This window comes from Zosterops lateralis (assembly GCF_965231275.1).
Source record: "Zosterops lateralis genome assembly, chromosome: Z".
Lineage (NCBI taxonomy): Eukaryota > Metazoa > Chordata > Aves > Passeriformes > Zosteropidae > Zosterops > Zosterops lateralis.
The window spans coordinates 29576060-29596389 of NC_139800.1; the positions used below are offsets into that span (position 1 = coordinate 29576060).

The 20330-nt window shown below is 34.7% G+C and overlaps 1 protein-coding gene across 1 annotated transcript in view; it reads right to left on the reverse strand.

Moving 5' to 3' along the window:
* PTPRD (protein tyrosine phosphatase receptor type D) overlaps window positions 1–20330 on the reverse strand; it is a 366236-nt gene that overhangs the window by 264265 nt on the left and 81641 nt on the right. The window lies entirely within an intron of this gene.

Genomic DNA, 20330 nt, shown 5'->3' on the forward strand with positions numbered 1-20330 from the left:
TTGGTTATAAACAACTAATTCTCAAAAGAAACCAACTTATCAATTTACCATTTTGAGGACAATAATCTATTTACTGTCTTAAGTAGCTGTTCATCCCTTAGGACCCTTCTGGGTATCTTTCAACTACAACTATGAAAACATTTAGGATTTAGCACATCTTAAGAAGGGAAAAAATAAATGTGTGAAAATGCTTCAGAGGGAAGGGGCCAGTGGAATGATGCAATGTTAGGAAAATCAGGAACTACAACAGAAAGCTACCAACACCGAAATTAAATCTTTTCAAAGGCAGATGAGTTTCTGGGTGGGTGGCTGCCACTCTCCTTTTCATTAATCATTCAATAGTGCTGATTAATTTTTTTTATGCAGATGCAATGTGATAGAGAAACCTCCAAAGTGTCCTTTTTTCCCTTCATTTCCCCGTTTTGCAATGTTTTACTGGCTGCATCTACAAGGTTAAAATAACAATTGCGGTATGAACTGAACTAAACCAAGCGCAAGCTGTACATTAACCCTAACCATGTACTTTAGAAATATACGAGTTATCAAATGATTCATTTCCAAAACTAATTCAAGATGAAATTCAATGATTTAGAACTCTGTAAGAGATTTATTCCAATGCTGAAATAGGCTAATTTTACCCCTCTATAGCATAACATGCACCACTTCCACATTCATATCCTATAAACATCCTTTTGAGATTCCAATTGCAGAACATCTGCCTTTTCAAAGCTATGAGAAATTGAAAGATGCCCTATGACAAACTAGAGCATAAAATCCAAATAGAACAGATACTCATTTTATTCATATTCAGCTACTGCTTCTGTCAGTGATTTTAATTTACCTGATCAATCTCTATGGGATTTTAAACTCCTGGTGCCTGGTAAAAATCAATGGGAACTGGGCATCCACCTTTCATATGGTTTAGAAAATTCCCTCTTTGAATACTTATTAGAATGAGATACTTACAAAAAATATGGACCTTACAAGGTAAATGCTCACTCTCACTCGCCCCAAAAAGACCCAAACAACAACCAATCAACCAAACAAAAACTTTTATTAAAAAAGGCTGTAAACAATAATAAAAAGAGAAAAAAAGCTTTAGAAGAATTAAGCCAACACATGTATGAGTCAAGTTGGTTTTTTTATGTAAAAATCTTGCATTGATTTCATAAATAAAACTCATTGAATAAATCCTGGTTTTTCCTCTGTGCCAGTGTTTTCATTTTTTCTCTTGATATATATGGATAGTTTAAATCTGTACTTAATGTAATTCTCTTCTAAGTGTTATTATAGGACTCTCTATAGGGTAAAATTTTTGCTTCCCTTTATTCATTTGCTGTTGATTGATACTGGCAGACTTTAGAAAGGACTTGATTGGTAATCCAGCTGAAAATAAAGGAGCAGAAATAAAGAAACTTGATCTATTTGTGTATGGGTGTATCATTTTCTTAATTATAATTATAGTTATTTCATGGCAGTCTGGATTGGTGTCCAAAACCACAAAACTAAGGAATGTATGCCACTACAGGGGAATTCCAACCACCAAGGTCATTTCTCCAGCTGCCACTGGTCCAAACCCATACTATGGGGCAAAACCAGAAAGATAAATAAACGGAGTAAGTGAAGACAGTTACAGTTGTCATATCTCAAATGCAAGGAAGTAATACAGATGATGGAGAACAGAAAGAAGATGTTGCTTGCATCATCTGGTAAAACCACTGGTTGACCTCCTTTTCATTCTGTGATGTCTTGCAGCACTGACATACATACTCCACAAAAGGAGGAAAATCACTTATGTGAAGACACAGACAATGACACACTGTGTTAAAGGTAGGGGGGAGCTGGCACAGAAGCGAAGAGAAAGAATGACTGAATGCACAAAAGATTATGCTCCAGGCTGAGAGAAGAGAAATGCTATCAAGAGAAGTCACGCTATCGCCACTATTAAAAGTGTTTGCATGACCTGACAGTAATTTATTTGATGAAATAAAAATGTATCTTTTCTATAAAGTATAGTATCTATCAAGAATTTTTGTATCATTACAATTATCATAAGACATTTTATTATGCAAATTATTTTAAATCTAAAAATGCATTATTATTTTTAAATTTATTACTATATGCCTAAAATATAACATAGGTTGCTGATAAACAATATAGAAATAACATTTTATTTCACACCAAAGTTTCACTTACTACAGTATTACTTGAAAATATTATTTTGCCATGTTCTTGCATGATTTGGGCCTCTCAGAACATCTATGAATTAATTTACTTTTTAAGTTGGAAAATTAATTTTACGTCAAATGAATAGGTCAATCAGTGTATATCTAACTTAATGAAATTAAAACAACCTATAAATGGATCCCTCAGTTTCTTTATGAAACCTACCAGTATAGCTCTGTGCTGGTAAGAGAGATGCCCAACAGCTGCACTTGGAGGTTAGTAACCCACAGTTGTTAGAGAACCCATATTTTAAAAGAGAGGAACCATTTTCTAAGACATTTGTTCTAATCTCAAGAAAATAAAAAAAGAGAAAAAAGGTAGAAGTTGTATCAAACTTCTGAATAAACCTGAAAACAAAGTATATACGAAGTGCATATACTTTGATGTGACTGAAAGACAAGGATGCTACAATATTACTACATTTCTCAAGTTACATCACTGTATTTATTTGCTGAATACTTCTTTGAAGTATCTTCAACATTCAGATTAGATTTAAATCACAATGCCTCATTTATTATTCATTTAATCCTGTTCTTTGCTTAGAAAAGTAGCTGAAGCAGATGCTATGGAGGATAACATGAATAACAAGCCTAAGTATTGCAACAGAAAATACATTTCACTTCACGATTTCTAACTACTACTGTGATAAGATGTCTTTATATTATTGTAAGAAAAATGCTTTTCAAAAAACCCAGAATTCACATACTTTGAATATTAAATAAATCAAAAGCTCTGAAGAAAGTTATTTTAGAATTCCATCTATACTGAGATTGCCATTCTATGAGGTATAGTAGAAAGTAAACCTGCGTGAAATTTGGTGGTTTCTCTTGTTACTAATATAGGCACAAATTTGGCTGTACTGAGTTACGCTATTGCAGAACAGGAGAGTAATTGATACTATATATATTTGTAAGATTCTTGTGAATTCAAATGGCATATGAACATCTACATGCTTCCATGGAAATAAAAACTTAATTAAATACATATCTACTAGAATGGTAAAGTGTCTTTTAAAGTCTTTTCTTTCAAGTTGTCAAAAGCCTCCCCTTTCCTAAAGGAAAAAAGTTCTTATAAAGATATTGTGTAGATCTTAACCTAATAAATATGATTTTAGCACTCCTTTATTATATAAATACGTGTTAAATATTGTATATGGTCTGCATTTGAGCTCCTTTTTTAATAGCCAGTGGCAATTAACATGCACAACCTTTGTATACGTACCTCAATGTAAGTATGCTACATTTCAAAAAAGGGCTGCAATAGATACAAAATAAATTAATTTCTCCACAATAATCTAACATACCTTTGTAAAATTTGCATTTCTAACTTAATCTTACAATTTGCTTATAACTATCCATTTCTTAGACTTTTTCATACCTTTTGAGCTTATCTTAATCCTTGAAACTACTTTATTTACCACAAGTATTCTTCATTCATGTCCAGAATTCTAGTGCAAATCACTCTTTTTTTTAATTATGAAAATTTTAGAGAAACACTTTCTTTTGTACTCTGAATATCCATCAATTTCTATACCAGATGAATAGAAAAATGCATCTCTCATTTTCTTTTTTATTTAAGTAAAAGGCTGAGGAAGCAGTAGTAGCTGATTATTTGGAAACATCACACCATTAAACATCAGTTCCTATTCAAAGATGATTTTGTATTGCCGCGAACACCACAGGATTATTACTTTCAGCAGAAGGAATAGTCAAGGCCTTCAAATCTTTTTTTATCCAATCTGTCATTTCAATTAATCCAAACTACCTATATTTACATTTCCTTTTTTATGTGTGTGACATTTCACTGACAAATATTAAATGCAAGAGAACAATTTCAGTATCGTAGGACAGTATTTCCAGCGATGAAATTCTACCACTCAAAAAGAAAGCACAAATATTCACATTTCTTTGTGATCAGCCTGCAAATTCCTTATGGCACAGTAAAATAGCCAGCCTAGAGGAATCAAAAGAAGGTTGAGGGTTTTTTTCATTTTATAACCGTTTTCACTATCATTAAGCAGTTTCCTTATCACTTTGCCATACTTAAATTCCGTTTCTTATAATTACTTAGTCTCTTCACAAACAGAATTATTAAATTACATGGCTTCACTGCACATTAGAGGTCAGCCATTAATGGCCAAGATGTATTGAGATGTATTTTTATTATTTCCAACCAGTCAAAGAGGTAATGCCTTGTGTTACAAAGCTTTGGTCACCACTGGGCTTCTCATTCAGTTTTGAAAACGAACTAGCAATTAGATCTAAGAGTGAACAGATGAACAACACTAAGTATTCTATCACTAATAATTATATAAACGTGACATCTACATAGAACCATATCATGGTTTGGGTTGGAAGGAACCTCAAAGACCACCAAGTTCCAACTCCCTTGTCATGAGCAGGTACATCTTCCATCAGACCAGTTTGTTCAGAAAAACAGCCTGGCCTCGAATACTGCCAAGGATGAACATCCACAGCTTCTCTGGGGAACCTGTTCCAATGCCTCCTCATCATCACAGCAAAGAATTAATTGCCAAGGTCTGATTTAAATCCACCCTTTCAGTTGAAAGGCAGTACTCCTTGTCCTGGCACTACTTGCACTTGCAAAAACTCGCTTTCCAGCCCTTCTGTAGGCCTACTTGAGGTGGTGCTCAAAGGTCTCCCCAAAACCACCTCTTCTCTAGGCTGAACAGCTCCAACTGCCTTCTCAGTCTGTCTTCAAAAGAAAGCTGTCTCAGCTCTCTGTCCGTCACTGTGGAGCTCCTATGGACTCACTCCAACACTAATGTTAGGCAACACTGACTTGGACACATTACTCTTGGTGGGTTCTCGCAAAAATTGAGTACGAGGTGAGAAAAACCTCCCTTCACCTGCTGGTCATGATTCTTGATACATATGAACATAAGTAATAGAAACTTAAGAGTTTTCCGTCAACTCATTTTAAGCATTTTTTTTCAGAATGCTGTGCAACTAAAATATTTCAGTACTGTCACCCATCTTTAAATGCAACCTGCTCCTCTGTTACAAACTTCATTAGAAAGTCAGGAAAGTTTAAAAAAAAAAAAAGAAAAAAAAGCAGAAATACTAATGAAAATCAATCCAGGACTGAAAACAAACCTGGTTTGAAATGAAAATTTGTTTTGCCTGATATTCAGTAGGAAAATATACTCATCTTAGCCCTCCCCCCCCTCAACAGAACAACTCCAACTGAACTCATGGTATATTTACTGAAGTTATGTAGTGAAACAATAGCAATTTTTTAATTGGTAGGTTTTCAACACAGATACTTGACAAAGTAAAACAGTAAAGGCACTGTTCACATGGTAGGCATTTTGATTCAATGGACTTCAAATAACCTAGTTAAAAACTTAGTATTGGTATGTACTGAGTATTGGTATGTGCAATAGTCTTATTTTTTCAATGATATCTAGTTAACTTTTATAAATTTTATTTAAAAGTTGATTTGCCAATTATTTACTTAATGCTTCTGGAACTCTGATGGAGTGTTTCACACAGTGTAAATTTACAGGAAGATGCAAGTACTGGACTCTGTAATTTAAACAGCCTTTTCCAAATTATTTCATTTGTGCAGGATTTCACTCAGATACTTAAAAACATTTGTTATATACATAACTAAAGCTGTACTTATGAAAAGAGAGATTATATCTTCAGTCAAAATAAATACTAGGTTTTTCAGACCTCAATCACACAGTTCTTTGCTGTATGAAGCAAAGCAAATTTGAAAGGGCCGACTCTAGCTCTGTATGCTATCTATCTCTCCTACTTGCTTTCTTTTTCTTCCTTCATGATTGCATACAGTTGTGTTAACATCTTCAGGTTTTGGGTTTGCTTTCCATTGTGATCTGTGATCACTTCTTTATGCAAAAGAAGTCTAATCCATTATCAAACTGGCAATTTTTCTCTCATTCTTTGTTGTATTACAGAAATACAGTATTTTTGATAGTATAAGGTATCACATTCTTATACCTATTTTCATAAAATTAGTAGACTTAATAATACTTTACTTCCATAGTCAACAGTTGAAATACAACATAAAAATTATTAAGGGCACATTGAAATTTACCTATCAGTTTTCACAGAACCATGGCTTCACTGAAGCTGGCAGTCAAACCTTGAGAGTGCCTCGTCCAGAACATAACTGAGATCTGTGTCAGTAACAGAAGCTCTCCCAGAGTCATGCCTTTTTCAATTTTAAGTATCTCCAGAAATGGGGACCACAAACACTTCTGACCTATGACTGACAGTGCTCAGTCAGTCTGGAAATAACAGCAGTAACAACAACAACAGCATAACCAGTAACAATTATAAAAATGTCTTATGTTTTAACTGAGTTTCATGGGCCTTTTGGACTGTCAACTATGGTTCTCTGAGAAGAGTGCAGCTTCTCTCTTCACCCTCTACCATCAGCTATATTTATATATTCATAGGTGAAATCTGACTAGGCCTTCTTGTATCGGGCCAAGCTGTCTCAGCTCTCAATTTCTGTTTGTATGACAATATTATAATCCCAAAATTGCCTTTGTGGGCCTTCAATGGACTCACTCCAGCATGTCATGTCCCTTTTCTCTTCTACTGAGGAGCCTAACACTGAATACAACAGTCCAGATGCACCTGAACAGGTCTGAGTGAAAGAGAAGGGTCACGTCACTCCTGAAAAATGTCGGTCTTCCTTACCACAAGGACACATCACTGATTTACGGTCAGCTTTTGGTCAACCACAACTCCCTGAACCTTTCTGTCAGGCTGTTTTTTAAACTGGTCAACCTCCAGTGTGCCAGGGATTGTTCCTTCCCAGATAAAAGGGATACCTTGCCACTTCCCTCTCTTCAGCTTCATGGGGTTCCTGTAAGCTCCTGTCTCCATGCTGCCCAGGTCCCTTGAACCAGTATCCTGTGAACAGCTTTGATAAAACACCTTGTATAGGGAAACAAACGTATTTTCATTTTATTTTCCTAATGAACCCAAGTGCAAATGTCAATCTCAAGTATATACAAGTGAATTCCAGAGGACATGCAAAAAAAAAAAAATTCTATGAATGATCAGACACAGATTAATGGAACACTTCTTATAATTTTAGAAAGAAGTGGTTTACATAGCACTCCAGGACAGAATCATAGAATGATGTAAGTTGGAAAAAAAACTTAAGACAGTGAGACCAACAATTAATCTAATACTGCCAAGTCCATCACATAACATATTCCACCACAACTACGTATCTTTAAAATATTCCCAAGGATGATGACTTAACCACTTCCCTGGGCAGCCTTTTAGAATGCTTCCTAACTCCTTCAGCAAAGGAATGTTTACCAGGATCTTAGATATCTTGCTAGAAATAAAATTGCCAACTGTCACATAAACCTGAGAAATCAGTCACTGTCACTGTCAATTATGTAGTTTTAAAAACATCTCTGGTTTGATTCAATCCTAGCTGATCAGCACAAGTAGTTTACACAGTACTAGCTCATTTAGTATGAGCTGATACAGTATTAGCTAGTGAAGTAGTAGCTGATTACTAGAAAAGAATTTGCATTTTTTAAATTTTGCATGCAGACTTAATGTTACCACATAGAATAAGGGCAGGTCAATGTCCAACCTGGTATCATTAAGCCAAAATATTTACTGCCCTTTACTCAAAATAATTTTAGAATAAAAGAACAAAAGAATTCCTACAAAAATCATGGGCATTGAAAACTAACTGTTAAAGAATCAGATCTCTACAATGAACTCGAGTTACGTGGTTCATTGTATTAATTAGCTATACTCAGATTGGTGTTCTCTTTCATTTTTCACTGAGGTGACAAACATAAGATGCAGTTTGCCTGGAAGTACAATCAACAGGCTAGGTTAACCCCTTCCCAGTGCTTCAGAGTTACAGTGCTGTGCACTGACTTCATGCCTCTTGACAGCACAAACACCACAAATGGAGAGCTGCATGAAGAACTGAAAAAACAGGTCTCATTGGAAAGAAAGCACTAATCTTTACTCTTTGTTAGTAAGGGGTAAGTGCCAATCACTTATTGATTTAATTACTGAGATTAATTAAAATAATGCACAACAGCAGGACTACAATCCAAGAAAAAGGGGATTTTCAAAATTCCCAGCTTTAGGATAGGATCTTGGGAACTATGTTTTTCTTACAGGCAGTTTCTGTGAAGGCAGTGCTACTTCAGTATGAGAAAAAAATGCAGCAGAATAAATGAAACATGGAAGTTGCACTAAATAAAAGTATGCAGAAAAGAAAAAAAACCCCAGACTTTGCCAGAATAGCAACTCTACAGATCCCACCATCTATTAATTGGGGTAGTATAGTACATTTTAGCAAAATTAAATTCCTTAAAATTCTTTGCAGAGATGGAACATCATTTTTTTTAAAAAGCAGAATACCTGTGCACAATTACAGTCCCTTTTGAGATGGTCTGTATAGTCTAGACAGATAAAAAATTGGAGTTTGACTTCCTTTTTATGTTATTAATTAGAGGTTACCTTTTCTTCACTGAAAGTACTGAAAGATCAGCAGATAATAAGTCTTGTCTGTATGACTGCTTGTCTGATTGTACAACAGAGATACTATTGAAAGAATTTTTGTGATTTTTGGAAACAGTTTGGTCAAGTCAAATATCAAAAATCAGAAATAAAGTGAGAAAACATCCATTTGAGTAAGAGGAAAGCAAAGTTGCTACTGTTTAAACATAAGGTTATAATATGACTTTACTGACCTCTAATGAGTTTCTGCAACTTACATGAAATTTCTTTGATTAATTTTTCAGTCTTTTATTTCCACATGGGTGCTTCTGCTTTGTTTCTACTTAGTGATGCACGACTGACAACATTTCTGGACCAGATTGCAAGGACGCTTATGAAAACTGGCGCGTAGTTTTGACTTTAAGAGATGAGTGGAGAAGCTAGAATGAGGAAGAATAAAGAGAGCTGAAGGGGAAAACGGATGCATAGGAAGAGGCACAAATGGTAAATGAAGAACACAAGGAATATGAATTGTGTCATTAAGAGGGTGAGGCCCAAGGAGATCTACAGCACAGCTGAAAACTCAGGCTCCCTCTGGTGCCAAAGAACACAGAGTGGTGAAGTTTAGGCTTGGCATGCTGCTAGTCATTGAAGGTGCACAGAAATCCTTTTGCATTGCCCTCAGACCAGCAGAAGAAGACTTCCTCACAGCAAAAAGCATGCCTTCTCAAAGCAGAAAGCACTCCCCTCAGCTCCAGTCAGAATGCACTCCAGCTTTGCCTGAAGAAAACTGGGCTACGGACTGTAAGAGGTAACTCAGGTAGCAGAGCAGGTGTAAGGACAGCTGTTGCTGTAAAGGTCCCAGGATTTGGAGCTGGGTACTCAGATTTTGATGAACAAAAAAATGACTACTGGAGAATAAACAATATTTTTAGACCACGGATTCTGCTGGCTTTGTGCAACTTAGGGTATTTTGGCAGAAAAAGGAAAATGCATTAACTATCAGAGAAATTTTGCACACTCCTTTAAAAGCTTTTAAATTAGGAGCATTTAGAGATAAATACTCCAATGTTGAGGTTTAAATTACCCTAAAATCCAATTTGCAGTTAAATGGTATTTGTGATTTCATTTCTTATTCACCTTTATATAATCTCTATGTGAAATGTCTTTTCTGGACCACATCTGCATTCTAAAGAGAAAAGAAATTATTAAAGGAATACAAATTCCCTTCCAGAACGAACAGTAGCATAATTTATTTATCTGAAAGAAAACATTAGTGTTGCAATAAGAAATTAATAGCAATGAAATATTTTTCACAGAGCTTAAGATCTGTTCTGAAACTTAAATTTCAAAACATTTGAGTATAACTGAATCAGAATATTGTATGAAATATTATCTTCTTATTTTTCTGAATCAGTTCTTGGAAACAAATATCAGTAGCCTTCTAAAAGAATCAGTCTTTGGGATACCATTGAGATCCCAGTGCCTGTAGCAATACTATATGGTCAAAGACAATAGCTTTCTTTGTAATTGTGCATTACCTGCCCTTCACTTACCTAGCAATATTCTCCCAAAGGGAGTGCTTGACTACCTCTGCAGCTCTTTTTCCCTAAAAAAAAAATCTGAAAATGTATTAAAATTTACCTGTAATGTCTGAATATATGCGATTAGGCACTACAAATATGCATTAAATAATTTATCTCCTGAAAGTCAGGTTACCTGGATGACTCTGGTGAAAAAAAAGTAAGATGCAATATTCCTTTGAATCTGACAGTCTCAGTATAGACTCTTCTCTTGCCTACAGTCAGATGTTTAACTAATACGACTTTTGAGACTAATCTATGCATGAGACAGTAGTCTTTACTGTTTCAAAGTATCTACAGCTCAGTGAGTTCTGATGATTTGCAGTTGCGGTCTTATATTCTGTTCACAATCTAAGAAGTAAACAGCGATACACCTAAAATAAAATACTAACGTGGAATTAGAAAAAAAAATGTCTTGATAAAAGAAAGATTGCAAGGGCCACACACTGACACACTAAAAAACTGAGAGTTGTAGATTTGGTCCTCCTACATAAGAGACCCCTTTTTATTCTCACTTTTGATCCTTCAAAATGCTTTCTTTGTAAAATGAAAAGACATGACAGATCTATTAACATCAAAGAAATACAAACTCTTGATCTTCAGGCTCTCAGAGTAGTGCATCTTTTCCCCCAAGGTTAAAATGTATTTTGCAATGAGACACTGAGCCATGCACTCATAGATAAGAAAAAAGATGCACATATACAAAAAAACCCAGATGCTAAAGACTTAGAAGAACTGCTGAGTGGCAGAAGTGAGTATTTATCAACAAAAGCATCTATAAATTCTCAATTAAGTGCACCTTTTAGAGAGGGACTAATGCAAAAATACCAGTCTATACCCTACTGAAGAGAAAACAATGTTTGGGGCATCCTAGGCAAAAGGTGGATTTTTCTGGCTATGAAAAAGGTAAACAAATCTTGCTGTGCTTGGGGATCTGAGAATAATTTGGCTAGAAGTTCTAATATTTTCATATAAATAATATCCACAAATCTATCCAAATTCTGCATTTCAAAATCAAATAAGCAAGTTCACAGCCAAGTGTAGCTAAAAATCCTGTCTAGCCTCCATTCACACATTTGCATTTATTCAGAGGAAAAAAAGAAGCAGCAAATTGAAAGAGTACTGGAAATGCATTTATTAGTATTTAGCAATAATTTTAAGTTATACAGCTTTGAGAAGAAATGCTCCTTTTTTTTTTCATATTCTGCATTTGATGCACAAAAAAATTCAGAAAGAATAAGGATCAGATTTCTCAAAACTGTTTATACATACCCCACCTAAACGGAGATCAATCATAAATTGTCACAAGGTTCTCAAGACACCAAATGAGCTCCTGCTCTGTTTGGGTACTGAGTTGATATCAAATGGTATATAGCTGAGAAAAGTTTTCTAGAGACTTTCTGCCAAGGGAAAATCCCTCACATTTTTCATGTAAATCTAAAAGCTATTTTTAACACACTCACGTTATCCACACTCATACTCAGGAGTCTCCAATGCACTTCATTTCACTGTAATGATTTCAGAAGTCTCTAATTGTTGATAAAAAATAACACTGAGTTGCTCTGTAGAACGCAAATAATCTCAATTCAAGAGAATCATGTTCAGTTAACTTAAAATTTTAACAAATGTCTTTAGTAAAAAATTTATCTTTAATTAGTGCATTGTCAAATTATTTTCAAGGCATCTAAATTAATTTCTTATGAGACATTTAATTTTAAAAGAACTATATATATTTTTAAGGGAATCTGTATCCATTTGATTTCAAAACCTGGACTTAAGAGTACGTACAGTGTCATCTTCCTAAGATGCTGTGGGACCTTTCTGAGTTGCAGTTTACCTCTAGTTTTTAGAATACATACATCTTTAGATGCTACAACCTTTAAGTCACTTTCATCAGACCACAGACATTGAAAAAGGTCAGTGAACATGTTACACTTCTTCACATTAAGAGTATGTCTGAAGATGAAAGTTTATAAAAGAGGAAAAAAGATGCCTAGGATTTTCCACTAATGTACTTCATCTGTGAATTGTAAGGCTTCATAACACATCCCATAAAATAACTAATCCTTGTATCTCCTGCAGTATATACACACACAAAAACACCAAGAGAGTTGGCATATATGCGAGCTCTGCTATTCGTAATGCTAATATTGTAATTTTCCAAAACTATGAACTGCATTTACTTTAATTCTTGCTGTAGCCTCTAATTTCACTTCTTAGTTTTCAAATACATCAATTTGTGATATAATTGTGATATAGTGTGTTACAAGAATCTCCAAAACAGGAAAGTCAGTGCCAACGAACACAATGCACAATGTCTGTTGAAACCATATGTATTTCTGAGTGTAAGACTACAGCAAATGCCTTATTAGGAGACACTAAGTCTTGTTGTCTGCTATCATGTCTCCACGTCAAGAGAACACGCCATATACGGGCGTCTTAGCCTGAGCAATTTTTGAAGTCCATTCACTTCATGTGTGTAACTACATTAACGATGGCATTCCTATTTGTTCTTTTAGGACTAATTTATGGACCTCCTCTACATGGATTTTTTAAGTTCTTTACAACTATAAATACTGTCTGCCTCCACAAAAATGAACAGTAATTTCCATTTTTTACCTGCTTTTAGTAACTCCTCTACTAAAATCCCCAAACTCCAGTTCCATTATTATTGAGTAGGTGGATATCCATTCTGTTTTCATTCTCATCTCTGACTAATTTTGCAGACCTTAGCTATAATCCCTACAACCCACTTCTGCCAATTCTCCTTGAAACTGAAAGAGTCTCAGCCTCCTCAGTCTCTTCTCACACAGCAGCTGTCCTATCCTCTGGACCACTTCAGCTGTCCACTAAAAGCTGTCCACCACTGAAAGCATTTTATCTAACTCTGACAAGATATAGGTGCACTAAGGTTTAAACCATTTCCAGAGATTTCCTCCTCTTCCTTATTCCTCAGGAAGAATCACTCACAGGTTTAAAATTAGGGGTTTTTTCACTTAAAAAAACCAACAAAACAAATGGATTCTTTTTGTCACTTCTGAAATGAGTCTAGCACCGTCTATAAAATGCATCAAATCTGAGAATATTCAGATATATAGTAGCAAACTGACATTTAAGCATGTTGGTCCAATAGATACAATGTAATTGACCACAATTAACGACTATTGACCACAATCAGCCACTAATTACAATTAAACTCAAATTTATTGAGCAAAGCTCTCAAAAACTGCATGTATTGAGCAAAGCTCTCTGTTACAATTGCTACATTCTAAGAAGAAGAAAATATTTATCCATCAGCTGAAGTAAGCCTTCAATTTTATAAAAAACCTGTACCAAAATTGATGTAAGTTTTTGCCTAGTCCTGAATCTGTGTTTTTCTCCTCCTTGCATTTTCTCCAGTTTGTCAGCAACCAGTGACAAACTTCAATGCATTACTGGCCTCATTATGCCATTATCAGTAGGGTTAATTTGCCTTTTTATTCACATTCATTCTAGCTTTGCTTTTCAATCAAAAGATGTAAGACTCTAAAACGTCATCTTAACACAAGAAATTTTTCACACAAAAAACCCCCTTCTTTATTTTCAAAATCTGTACATTTAGAGATAATATGCACTCTTTGTTGATGGTATAATGTATGCTTTTTTACTAGAACAGGAGACCAAATGACTACTTCTCTTTTCAGTCTAGGTATCACCTGGCCATATTCTCTGCAGTTATTTTACACATTGAAGTGTATGTGATATTCCTGGATGAAAACAATGACACAGGTGCAACTTTCCTGGAAATGACCACATATAACTAATGATCACTGCCAAAATAAATTTTTTATCTTTCTCTTATTGTTTCTGCCTACTTTTTCACAACTGTAATATTAAAATAAAATAAACAGCAGCGGAAGCTCTCTTCTGTCCATATACTGGTCCTGAAGTAGAGAGCACAGAAAGCTTTACCAAGTAAATTAAAAATCAGTTCCTTAGTAGTAACTAGAAGAAAACTATACATTTCACAATGACATATAGATGAAGAATTTATATCCCAAGAGAACAAATTTTAAACTTCTATTGAATTCTCTTCCTGACAACAGCCTTATTGGGAAAAGGCTCTCAGAATTCATGTTTTGTAGGAATTCGAGAATGTGTTATGCATTGTGTAATTCTGTTCTTTGCTACCACTTTGCATAGCAAGACCACATCCAAAGTGTTTACAGTCGTGTCCCAGAATTTCTTGTAAACTGAAATGACCATATGCCAAACATTTTCAATGTTATGTTTATGAGTAATTTCAAATTTTAATTGTCTTTTATCAATATATTCTCCTCAATTATGTAACATGAACTTTGTAATCAAGAGACAAAATTCTACATTCAATTTTTTCATAACATGTACGGTTTTGTATAATTCAGTGAAAGCCACAGTAGCAATTTGTACACAACTTCATATTTAAACCTTTTTTATAGCAATTTAAAGTCAAGGTGTAACCTTATTCTCCACATAACTTCCTTTAGAAGGAAGCAGTCAAAATAAATTAGCAATTTTCATATCAATTTGTACCATCAAATTTTTTAAAAAAATATTTTGCATATTCACAAACATTTGAAATGCTTAAATTTAAAAAATATTTGCCTAATTATTTTGAACAAATATGGCTTCAAGTAGACACTCCCTAAGCCAGAATCATTCAATACATATGTTATTTGGGGGGGAGTTTACTGAAAGATAGGGTGGACAAAAGTGAATGGTGACCTTTCTATACATGTTCAGATATTTATAATTTTCTGAAGATGTCAGAAATTCACTACTGAAACAGATGCTGCCACTCAACATTTTATCTCTATTTCAGCCAGTGAGGGTTAAGCTTCAGAGAGAGTACAAATACTGTAAAACACCACAGCAGTTGTTGTGCTGTGCAAATGTAACCTTAAAAAAAAAAAAAAATCTAAATTTTCTGTAGAACTGTTCCTTCTTTCTTTTTCCTAAGAGCCTTCCTATACTGAGATAATGATATATACCTCTAGTAAACTTTTGAAGTATGCAGACATGTTCTTAAGCAATCTAGCAGACATCCTGGAATTCACTGCCAATTCTGACACAGGAATATTAATGACTCACATTCCTTTATCTGCCAGTGGTCATTACTGATGCTGCAGGGAATTAAACACACTGAGATAACTACCCATACTGTAGTTTCTCCAAAAACACTTGCTGTTAACAGATAACATTAATCTAAATTATGTGGGTTTGTCCAACTCTGTAAGGCCATTAAAATACAGTTCCCATATATAGATTTTTTGGTGTCTGGGAAGACTGGACACCCTGAATTTTCTGACTCTGGTTTTATACATGCTCAAAAAAATACAAAAGATAAAGGCCTTTTTTTTTTTTTTTTTTTTTTTAACTTGGGGAACTTTACTGCCTCTGTAGTTAGATAAAGGTAAAGCTGCCAGGGCTTAATGCTTTTCGGATTCCCAAGCTTGCAACTCAGCTCTGTTCAGTGCTCTGCTTTAGGGAGACAGGGGCTTACAACTATCTGAAGTGACAACAGCTCTGAAAGAGAGATAGCAACAATCTTCAGTGCAGCAGAGATGTAGACAGAAAAATGTACAGAAGAACCATTCTGTAATTTTCTTCAGTTTGTTCTGAAATTCAAAACCCTGATGATTTAATTCTGAATTTACACCTTACAAAATACACGCAATCTTTTCTACATATTACATTTCAAAATGTTTTCTTATGTACAGATTTAGAAATAACAAAAAACACATTAAAATTCTTTACACTGAAAAATTTTATTCCTCAAGCAGGTCACAATTTTGCTGTTAATACTTGATAATTTACACCAGGTTAAACCGATATGATGTTAGCTATGGCTACTGCTGGAACTAAATTATTCAAATTTGCATCAGTGTAAGGATTTGAAAAATAAGAGTTGGATAAACCGCGGCTCATGTAAAGAGCTTTATTACCTGTAGTTTCTGCAGCTAAGTCAGTATGCTTGGAATGATCGCATAATATTTTCATTTTCCCTGACTCTTAATCTCAACTATCACATTTATTCCAAAGCCTTCACTCACTTTGCTGCAGAGCAAAATGAATGCATCTAGAATGGTTTGGTATGACTAACTGTTCTACTTTCCCCTAAAACTAAAACTTTAAGTGATGGGTGATTTACTTGACAGATGTAATATTGTATTTAACAAGTCCAATATAAAATTACTCTTGCAACAGTATATACTAATTTTCATCAAATCAACTGAAAAATGTCCTAGGGTTGTACTGAAGAGAGCATTTCAAAATTCCTGTGGGAAAAAAAAAAAAGAATATAAAAGAAAATTGGAAGCTTTTTCCCTCCCCCCAAAAATCCCCAGCTTATAGTTCAACTCTCTTGAATACATCACCATTCTTTAAAAAAAGAAGAGCAAGATAACCAAAGGGCTGTATCTTACACAGTGCATGCTATCATACTAATACAAAGACAAAAGATACTGTAAAAAGTTACCAAAAAAGAACATAAAGATTTTATCTTTAAATTTTTCTTGTCACTGCCCATACTTGAAAGCAATTAATTGAAATTACCTGTTCAAAGATGTCAGAGTTTGAATGTAAATCTAATTTACTCTGAAAAAAAATCAGTCCTAATTATCAAAGGTACACGTACAAAAAAGTAAATAATTTCCAGATTGGGTTTCATGGCCCCATGTAGTGTTTATGAACTTCTTCTGAAACAATGACTGTACTATGACGCACGTATGTCCACTTGTAAGACTTACTATAACATAACTGCTTTCTGTAATTTAGTTACTCTGAAAGATTTGTTGGGTAGTTCAGTCTTATGGACAAGTGCTTAGAGAGAAAAAAAATTCACTATGGACTGCATGAATGTGTTTCAGTTAGCTGAAGAACATAAAAAGTTTTTGAAGAGAAAGAGTGGTATCAGCAGGGAAAAAAACATGTCCTAGAAAAGCAAAAGTTTAAAAGAAGTGAAAAAAAGAAAAAATATAGAGGAAAATAAGGTTTCACCAATGCTAAATTGCTGTCTTTACATCCTAATAAACAAGAATTTGTCTCAACTACCCCAACATCTGTTCTAAGTAATCACCATCCTGTCAGAACTGGTCCTGGCCTAGAGATTATGACGGTAGAGTGGTTATCTGCAAGATGGCAACTGTCACAGTATGCATTAGAAGCCAGAGAACAAGCTAAGCATTATTCACATTGCAAACAATTGGAAATAGAAGCAATATACAACAAATGCATTGTTTTAGTAAGTATTTTTGTTTGCCTTTTAACAGTATGCTGCAAACACTTCTGCTGAAGGAAGAGAGAATTGTTGCTTCTCTTTAAAATAGCATCTCCAAAGAAGTAAGAAAAATGTCAGAGCAGAAGCTACGTAACCAAGAATGAAGGAAGAGCACTAAACAGACAAAGTTAGTGGAATGCAGCAGAGAATTTTGAAATGCTGGTGGTCAGGCCTTTCTCAATGTGGAAAAGGAAAAATATGCACAAGAACCGAAATTACTAATAAAGCAGGATGCAGATTATCTGCAGAAAAATATTTGATTCTATTAATACAAACTTAACTTTTATTTTTCAAAAACTGAAATACTAGGAAAGATCAGGAATAACACTTTCAAGAAGGATTTTATATTTCTTATACTTTTTTAGGCTCAATGGTTAAGTGAGCTCAGCGACCCTTGGCAAGGTCAGAAACATTTAATAATGTACCATGTTTGAAAGTTTTTAAATAAATATATTAGGTAGGAGTCTCTGAAACATATCTGCATCTTGCTATTAAACAGATGAACCTGCATAATGGTTCTGGATAGTTACTGTTCTGTCAGTTCATTTAAATAAACTTGAAAAATCTCAGTACTTTTCTTATGACAAACAAAGCTATATTACTAATATCTCATTAGATATGGTGAAACATTGCCATCAACACTACTGAGAACAGCCCATCCAATTAAAAACACTGTAGACTAGCAGATTGCTGTTCCTCAAAAAAGACCAATGAACAAGTACCTTCTTTCCTTAGCAAAAATGTACTTTACTCCTTCTTAGTGCGCCCTGAACCAACAAATAGCAAACATAAAAGAAGACATCTAAAAAATACTCATAATTCTTGAGATTTTTCACTTCTTGTATTTACAAGTATCACATCATATTACTAATATCAAAAGGTGAAAACAGCAAAGTTAGTTTTGCAACCTTTCAATATTGCTTATTTTTCTCAGTCAAGCGTAAATTTAATTTCTGGATTAAAAGAACCAAACCTACTTTTCACACATACTTGTTGACACAGTACATTTATCAGCCCACGCGAACACATTTCAGAGTGTGGGGTCTTCCATAATGATGGAGAGAAACAAAGGTATATCTACCCATCCCCCCCTCCCCCCTCAGCCGTGAAAGTTGTTTGTAAACCGGAAAGTACTAAGGATTACCACTTGGAAACCTGTTCAGTAGCATTAAGCTGGCATGCTACTTGGATCTCACTCACAGTGATTTGACAGTAAGACTGGAAGAGCATGAGTTCCTTACCCATTTGCAACTACTCTAGAAAGTATACAATGTAGTGTCAATGTTTATTTATACCTTCTCTTCTCAATGCCTTGATATTAGTAACAGGAAAATAATGGTGAATAAAAGAGAAAGCATAACTTTTAAAGAGTGATAGAGAAAAAAAAAGAGGGTTTTTTTGGACCCTTTGTCTCACCTTCTCCCCATTAAAATGAAGTAACATGGTACTGCCACTCATTGTGAAGAATTTCAAGATAAGCACTAGGTCAAAGTAATGTCTGGGACCCTTCTATAAAGAGCAAGACAAAACAGGAGCAAGAGTAGCTGCAAGAGCAGAGGGCAGAGGAACTCCAGCATAGCAGGAACTTTTCTTCAGATAAGGAGGCTGATTGTGGACAAAGACACATCTTTCAGTGTGTCTGCATGCAGAAGGATCACAGATGCTGTCCTACCTCACCCAGAGCAAAAAACAACAGTGTCTGTGGAGATCCAGTGTGTCTCCCAAATAAAGAAGAAGAATGTGTGGAAGATGAAAATGTGACTACACTGTGACCCTCAAAGAAACTGGTAAAATAGAAGAACATTAATTTAACACCTCACAGTATAAACACAGTATTAAGTGGAGTCACATAAACATATATATATATAACACAATTTAATTAATACCATATAATGTATACCATTTGTATATATGTATATAATTATTTAAGCAACTTAAAAGCTTGTGCATATTAAATACTTGAGAATCATAATATCATTTTGAGAGAAACTGTCACAAAAAGCTGATCTTTGTGCTTCTCACAACTTTTTAAACAGGCGGAATACTACAACTGCAAAACTGTCCAACATATGGGCCCACTTCCCAACTAATTATTTGCTGCTAAAGTGTTAAAATGTCCTTGGCTTCACCTTAGACACAATCATCCCAGCTGGTCATTATCTAACTGGAAAAGGGCCAAAGAATCTCAGCTGTCAGTACACAACAAGCATGTATGTTTTGTCCTTTTTTTCCTCCATTTATTTCACTTTCACATAGCTGCAGTTAAGGAAATCTTATTAACCATGAAATAGAAAAATTTTTGCACCTCCTTTACTGCTGTGACAGTATACCTGGAGTACAATTGGTAAGTGGGGTGATAAGGAACTCTTCTGTATGCATTTCTGTAGAACTGATTCATCCAGCCTTACTAAAGCTGATTCTATTACTCTGTGTTTATACTTAATTTAATGGACATGTGAAAAACTACAGAAGTCTTCTAAGACTGAGAGCTGAAACAACATTATTGATTGTTCCTGTGTCTGCATAGAGACAGGAACTAGTGGAAAAGTAGGAAAACAGCCCTCAATGAAGTGAATGTTAGCAGTCAGCTTGTAGCCAGTGTTAACAGTCAGCTTTCAGTAAACCTGCAGATCAACAGGTAGGAAAGGAAATGGCTTTTCTCATTTGCAGACTATTTCTGCAAGAAGCCAAAGGACAGCTGGGAGAAGGAACACATGTAAACAAGGTACACCTAATGATTTC